The following is an 8,270-nucleotide window of genomic DNA, read 5'->3' on the forward strand; positions in this document are numbered from 1 at the left end:
CCCTCTCTCTCCTCCATTAAGACACTCCGGCGAGTGACTCACCTCCTGATTCCCCAAAGCCTTTCCACCATCTACAAGGCAAGAATCAGGAGTGTGATGGAATACTCTCCACTTGCCTGGATGAGTGCAGCTCCAATAACACTCAAGAAACTCGACACCATCCAGGACAAATCAGCCCGTTTGATTGGCACCCCATCCACCACCCTAAACATTCATTCCCTTCATCACCGGTGCACCTTGGCTGCAGTGTGTACCATCTACAGGATGCACTGCAGCAACTCGCCAAGGCTTCTTCGACAGCAGCTCCTCAACCCGCGACCTCTACCACCTAGAAGGACAAGGACTGCAGGCAGATGGGAACAACACCACCTGCACGTTCCCCTCCAAGTCACGCACCATCTCGACTTGGAAATATATCACCGTGCCTTCATCGTCGCTGGGTCAAAATCCTGGAACTCCCCACCTAACAACACTGTCGGAGAATCTTCACCACACGGACTGCAGCGGTTCAAGAAGGCGGCTCACCATCATCTTCTCAAGGGCAATTAGGGATGGGCAATAAATGCTGACCTTGCAAGTGACACCTGAAAGAGGAGATGGTGTTTGTCAGCTTCACCTCTGACTTCTGAGCGGTTCGAATCGCTCCCACTCCCTGGGTTCGAGACCTTGGACTTAGTTGGGGGTTGTGACAAAGTGCAGCAGACAACTGGTTTTGGTGCAAGAAACTTTGACCTTTATTCAAGAGAGAAAATACAACACAACAATCTTAACACTCTAATAAAATGGGGAACACTTCGGTACACACGAGGGAAATTACAGTAGAATGATACCTCACCCCTCCCAATCCCACATTACTAGCTAAGTTGGACTTCTAAAGGACCAGAGATAATGCTCACCAAATGAATCCTTGGCAGTAATTCACCCAGATGTAAGTCAGGAATAGATCGTAGAGTGGAAACTTTGCGGATCTTCGATTATCTCTCGAGTTGGTTGTCTTGGTCGCGGTGGCTCAATATTACCCGGTTGATTGGTGGTAATATTCGGTTGGTTGTTTCGTAAGGCCCTTGTTGCCGCGAGGTGTCTGATGGTCACTGGGGCTGTTACTCTGGTTTCTTCTTGTGTATCGGCCTGCTTCTAGAGCTGCTGACCTTCTCTCTGTTGCCCCTCGCCTTGTTGAACTGTCGCCTCCCGAGCTGTCAAACTCCTGGCTGAACTGAACTGAACAATCCTTTGCACTGGAAGGTCTGGCTGAGCGTTTCTCTCACGTAGGGTTCGTTGGTTTCACTGGAAGCTGCTCTCCTTCCAGAGACAGGCAGAACAAGAGAAGCAGAACACAAGAGCCAGCAAGAGCCAGAGAGAGCGAGAGAGGTTTCGAGTTTCAACTTCTATATCCCTCTCTTACAATGGTCCTCGTCACTTAAAAGAAAGCACTTCATGTCTGTTTAAACAGTTCTTACAAATTCCTTAACAACCTTTGATGGCTTTTGATGGTCCATCATCATGTTGCAATTGCTTCTCCCGATGGGTCATTGTTTTAATTCCGATTTTCTGATCACCTGGTATACAGGCTTCAATTTGTATCCAACGTCCTAGGTGTTGATCGGTTTTGCTTCAAAACAAAGGCATGGCCCCATCATGTCTGGAGCAGTTGCCTCTTTCAATGGCCTACTGCCTTTCGAATTAGTGCTGAGTGTTGACCACCTGCTGTAGGTTTTGCATTAAAACAGAGACATGTCTAAAGTAGTAATTCTCTCACATTCCACAGTATGTGTTGTTGATTCCTCTGGTGACGTCTTACCTATCCTTCCATCTTAGGATTTTAGTCAATGGCCAAAGTTTTCCATACTCAGGGAAAAGGTGAATTCCCAGAAATCTTACAGTCGCCCCTACGAGGAAGCGAGTCCCTTAAAGGACGTGGATTCCTCAAAAAGTACTTTTCCCTGTTGATGCTTCCTGGTGTGGCGCGTGTGTGAGTCGTCCCAATATTTCATCACCCTGAAATGGTTAGAAAAGAGTCCAAAGTCCTTTTCTTTAGGGTTTCTTTTTTCCTCCGAGTTTTTGGGGGATCTGTGAATTTTGAGAATCTTACACTCCCCACTGTGATACTTTACTTGCTAGAGAATCATACTGGGTGAGCAAAATTCTCGATCCTCGAGAGTCAACCTTCCCCTGTAGTTTACCTATCTAAGACCCAAAACATTCATTCCCCTTTAGGTGTTGTGTTCAGATGCAGGCACAGGTAAGAATTAACATTCACCACCAAGCACGGAGGGGGTCCAACACCCCTGCACCACTTGGAAAATATGGTACACACATAGAAAAATAATACACGGTCACAAAACTTTATCGACCTCGACTCAATACAAACACTCTTCAACAATAATACTGAAACTACCAACCACCTTGTTTAAAATGTAACTAAAACACCCAAACTTAACAATCTCAAAATTAAATGACAGAAGCTATGTACATCCGCCGCCCGTCCTCGGACGGCCAGGCTAATCCGTGTTCGGGCTACAGCACACTACTCCCTTCGGTGTGGCCGCCCTGTCCTTTACCTTTGGACCCTCGCAGCCTGCGGCTGCTGGCTGGGGACCTCTGTACTCAGATCGATCCCTTACTTGAGGGGCTGCCCTGTTAAACTGGGGAGCCGGTGACCACGGTTTCTTTGGCCATGGCGTTCGTGGGGACCTTCTAGGGACTCTGGCTGGTGGGGGTTTTCTGGCTGGTGGGTCTTCAACCCGAGCCACTGTCCCCTCTTGTGCTGTCTGTGGAATCTCCACTGCTGATGGCTGGGGATTTCTATCCTCAGGCTGTACCTCTTCTAAACCTGTGTCAGAGGCAGGTAACTCTCTGCCCTCAAGTCCCACCTCGTCTGAGTCCCAGATGAGCGGGGGAGTGTCCCAAACGGGGGGTGGGATGGCCCTTCCCTTAAAACAAGCCACTGCACCTGCTTGTGCAGTCTGTGAGTTTGCTCCTGCTGCAGGCTGAGGATTTTTAATCTCAGACCTTCCCCCAACTGTCTGTTCCCTTTTCTCGGATTTAAACAACTTACATTGTCCCATCTTACATTGGTCAGAGAGGGACTGGAAGAGCTTACTCTCCAGGGAGAATAGCAGCATTTTGGCCTGTTCAGCATCATTACACTCGTTGATGCTTGCTGCTTGTTCCACTTCCCTGAAGTGGACCGAGGGGGTCCCCATTTCCGCAAGTTTAGTTAAATGGCTTACCATGGCCCTAAACTGTTGGGTGCCGTGGGGAACTAAGAACTGGTTTTGGAGGGCTCCCTCATCCCCGTTATCAGCGGGCGGGCCGAACCTTTGCTGCCGGGCCGGGCACATCGGCCCCGGTCCCAGCCTCTCTTGCTGGGGGTTTTCCTCCTCAGCTTCTGCCCCTAATTCCACCCCCCACTCCTGCCAGATTTCGCTAAAGCTTGGTGCTACGGGTGGTGGTCGTGGGCCTTCCTGCTCCTCAACCGGGTCGTCCCTTTGGCACTACCTGTGGTGTCTGAACCGTTCTCCCCAGGTTCCCTGTGAAGTTGACCTGGGCTGCCTTCGGGCTTATGAAGCACACCATGCCTTTTCCCGTCCTTCGAGCAAGGTTCAGACTCTCTATCTGCTTCTGGCAGGGGCCATGGTCTGCATCCTCAAACCCCTGTGCGCTCACTATCTTATAGGCTGCCTGTAAGCCTTTTACTTTCTCCTCCTGCTCTCTTACTTGTCTTGCCAGCCGGGCATTCTTTTCCCGCAACCTCAGCTCATTGTTCTTGGCCTCGGTGACCTGACACTGTAAATATTCCTGCCGGGTCTTATGCTCCCCCACTAACTGCACCCTTTCCTGGTTCAGAGCCTGCAATGCGAACAGTAACTTCTCCCCTACTAGGGCCTTTGTTTGGACTTCCAGGGCTGACTCCCGAATCTCAGCTGCCTGTGCTTCAACGAGCCTGTCCAAAAGCTGGATCTGTTTCTTGAAGCACATCAGCCAGACTGCCTTTTCTATGGATTTTTTATGATCCTTCCCTTCTGTCCATTTCTCTGCAGCATCTACCGGGCGCCCAGCCTTTAACAGATCAGTGACCCATTTTTTTTCCATATTCACCTTACTGAACACATCATCTGAAATCCTCTCTTCCATTACAGTGTGTCAGCTTCACCTCTGACTTCTGAGCGGTCCGAATCGCTCCCACTCCCTGGGTTCTAGACCTTGGACTTATTTGGTGGTTGCAACAAAGTGCAGCAGACAACTGGTTTTGGTGCACGAAAAACTGGGTTTATTGAAGTCACAACTTGTAACATTCGGTTTACACTGAGATTATACAGAACTACAAAAGTACACTTAGTTAAGAATGGGGAACACACGGCATAATGAGGGAAAATCACGCTACTAATCCCCTTACCCTTGTCCCACCCCCAAAACCTAACTAAATTGAACTAGGAGAGGTCAGGGATCATGCTCACCAACCAGGGTTCCTTGACAGTTCGAAATCCAGCCAGGTAAGCCGGTTGCAGTTTTGGGATACGCTCTTTGTGTCCTTTGGGGCCTGCCGTCCCCACGTGGTCCTGGTCTGTGGAATCTGCCAAGGTTCTTCAGTTGGGTGGAGTTCGCTGATGCGGTAAGGCGCGGTTGTGGGTGGTCGATCTTCGTGGAGGGCTGCGGTTGCGGCCTTGTTGTCTTCGGTTGAGCCTGCCACACCGTGCCCCTCGCCGTGATGTTGCCTGCGGGCCTGCGAACCTCTGGATCTCCTTCCTCCGCTCAGCTCAGCTATCTCTCCCTGCTTAAACTCTGCTTAAAACTGCTTAAAACCTGCTTAAAACCTGCCCCCTTCGTAACTGGTGGCCCATTTATTCTGTTTTTTAAAAATTTCTTATCTGAGCGCCAAATCAAGGTTCGTTCTTTGTCTGATTTAGGTGGGCTTCTTGAGGTGATTATATTTTTTCACCTTAACTGATTTTGGGGCAGTTGTCTCGTTGTTTTTAATGGGCTCTCATAATGTTTATCGTTGCCTTCCTGCCCCCGGAACTAGTCTTGAACTGAAAGCCATTGTATATGTGAAGTCTTGATGGGCTTGCATAATTGCTCCATTGTTGCCTTCCTGCCTTAGTGATTATTTATGCAAGGTTTTGATGGGCTTTAGTTTCGTGTAAGATGAAGTCTTTCTCTGGGTTGATTGTTTTAAAGGGACGAATGCATATTCTGTCTCCTCTCGTTGTCTGGTTTCAGGCAACAATCCACACTGCACCCAACAAGCCCGGGCATGTCAAGTCCCAGGCCCTCATGGGCCTAACCTCCTGTCTGCAGGGTTCCACATTTAACCCAGCAGTTGGGTCCTCTGCCATGAAAGTCCAAAAGTCATATCCTTGTTGATGATATGAAAAATGTGGGAATTTTGAGAACCCTTCAACCACCAAAAGAAACTGGTCCAGAAATTGCAATGAGTGGAGAGTGAACCTCGCCCACTGCTCGTTAGTTATAAATTCGCCCACTTGCTTTAACGGTGAGCTGCAAAAAGTGCAGTGGGCTTTCCCGGGCTTCTTTGAGGTGTGAGAGTGGGGAAAGGATCTATTTTTCCACCAACCTATCAGTTTGAAGCGTCCTTGACAAGCTGCGCAGTCAGAACCAGAGAGTGAAAGCTCCAACAGTGAATTAATTTTAAAATCAGTTAGAGAGAGCGAGATAAAGAGAGGGTAAGAAATATCGAATTAAAAGCCAGAGATAAAAGAGACAGACAGAAAAAGTTTCAAACATTATAAATGTCCAACAACAATTAAAATCGGAAGTAATGAAACTCCTCATTTTTAAACATTAATTTTCAGTGCCAGAGAGATTTGTTGGCAGACATTAAGACTTACCACACTGCTAAAAGTTAGTTTAGGCCTAAAAAACACAGCGTACCTTTTTTATGGAGAGATTAGTTTGTTTCCAGTTGGGCAGTGCAGCAAGTTCACGCTGGTCCATTTATTCAGCCGACGAGCTGTCCCTCCCGCGCAGCTTTCAAGCGAACAGGGCAAACGGGAGAGCAATTTCCAGATTTCCGCGGTTAACTGCGCATGTACGCTCGCCGGAACTTGCTCTTCTACTTGGCCTGAAATTACGGTGAGACCTGTTACCCTCGCCATTATTTCATGTGCAATTTCCAGGGCCATTCGCTGATAATTTATCTCACTGCAGTTTGTAGGACTTTGCTGTGACGACATTGGCTGCTGTATTTGTCTCCATAACATTAGTGAGTGCATTTCAAGAGTAATTCTCTGGCTGTGAAGTGCTCTGGGAAGTCCTGAGGATGTCAAAGGCACGATGTTAATGTTCATTTGTTCTTTCTTTCTTACGGGATGGAGCTCAAAAGAGGAAATACATGGATAGATTGGATTGAACAATTCCACACATAGAGTGATAAATGTTTGGAATGGACTGCCCAAGACTGGTAACATGATCAATTTTAAGAGGAGGTTGGAGAGGCAGATGGTGAGAAATCCAATTGAGGGATCTGCGTATTCTACTTTTTAAACTCTAGAAATGGCCAGAAGGATCAACATGGGCATTTTCTCTCCTGTACATTCCTGTGTTTCTACGAGTAGAGTCCCACAAAGGTTGTATCCCTGTGTCCTGTCTCTGTACCATAATTGGTAAGTTTCTTCCAGTCTGTTGTGTCAGTGTGAGTAGAGCACTGTTCTTTATTGGTTTGATGGTTGATGAGGTCACTAAGGGAGTGAAGGGGAGGGGTGACGAGAGGAACTTACTCACGTGGCTCAAGGTCTTGAGCGGCCAATAATTCGAGCTCTTATCTGCTGCCGTCATTGGAGTTTTTCACAAACGTTTCATTCATTGTGCTCGATACAAAATATACCCGTAAACTATGGATTCAATATCTGATGCCATTTTGTAACAAAGTGAACCACTTTCGGGTGAATATCAACAAGGTATTACATAGAATTACATTCATAGAATGTACAGCACAGAAACAGGTCATTCGGCCCATCGAGTCTGTGCCGGTGTTTCTGCTCCACACGAAACTCCTCTCACCCCTCTTCATCCAATCCAATCAGCATTTCCTTCTATTCCTTTCTCCCTCATGTGTTTATCCATCTTCCCCTTAAATGCTTCAATGATATTCACCTCAACGACTCCATGTGATAGCGAGTTCCACAGTAGTAGCCGCATAACTCAGATGCCAGGCCAGCAATCTGACTCCCAACGGTACTAAAATCAAGTAAAATGAGACCTCCCTCCCTTCCCCTCTCCCTCAGTCCAGGAGTCTGTCCCGAACCTTTTTGAGTTCGTATCGGTAAAGTGAGACCCCCTCCGTTCCCCTCTCCCTCAGTCCAGGAGTCTGTCCCTAACATAGGAACATAGGAACAGGAGTAGGCCATTCAGCCCCTCGTGCCTGCTCCGCCATTTGATAAGATCATGGCTGATCTGTGATCTCGCTCCATAAACCTGCCTTTGGCCCATATCCCTTAATACCTTTGATTGCCAAAAAGCTATCTATCTCAGATTTAAATTTAGCAATTGAGCTAGTATCAATTGCTGTTTGCGGAAGAGAGTTCCAAACTTCTACCATCCTTTGTATGCAGAAATGTTTTCTAATCTCACTCCTGAAAGGTCTGGCTCTAAATTTTTGACTGTGCCCCCTGCTCCTAGAATCCCCAACCAGCGGAAATAGTTTCTCTCTATCAACCCTATCTGTTCTCCTTAATATCATATAAACTTCGATCAGATCACCCCTTAACCTTCGAAACTCCAGAGAATACAACCCCAATTTGTGGAATCTCTCCTCGTAACTTCACCCTTGAAGTCCAGGTATCATTCTAGTAAACCTACGCTGCACTCCCTCCAAGGCCAATATGTCCTTCCCAAGGTGCAGAGCCCAGAACTGCTCACAGTACTCCAGGTGCGGTCTAACCAGGGTTTTGTGTAGCTGCAGCATAACTTCTGCCCCCTTTACTCCAGTCCTCTGGATATAAAGGCCAGCATTCCATTTGCCTTATTGATTATTTTCTGCACCTGTTCATGACACTTCAATGATCGATGTACCTGAATCCCTCGGTCCCTTTGGACATCCACTGTTTTTAACTTTTTACCATTAAGAAAGTACCCTGTTCGATCCTTTTTTGATCCAAAGTGGATGACCTCACATTTGTCTACATTGAATTCCATTTGCCACAGTTTTGCCCATTCACCGAATCTATCAAGATCACTTTGTAATTTTATGTTTTCATCTACACTGCTTACAATGCCACCAATCTTTGATGTGGACAACAACCCGGACGTCC

This window comes from Heptranchias perlo, chromosome 9, assembly GCF_035084215.1.
Source record: "Heptranchias perlo isolate sHepPer1 chromosome 9, sHepPer1.hap1, whole genome shotgun sequence".
Lineage (NCBI taxonomy): Eukaryota > Metazoa > Chordata > Chondrichthyes > Hexanchiformes > Hexanchidae > Heptranchias > Heptranchias perlo.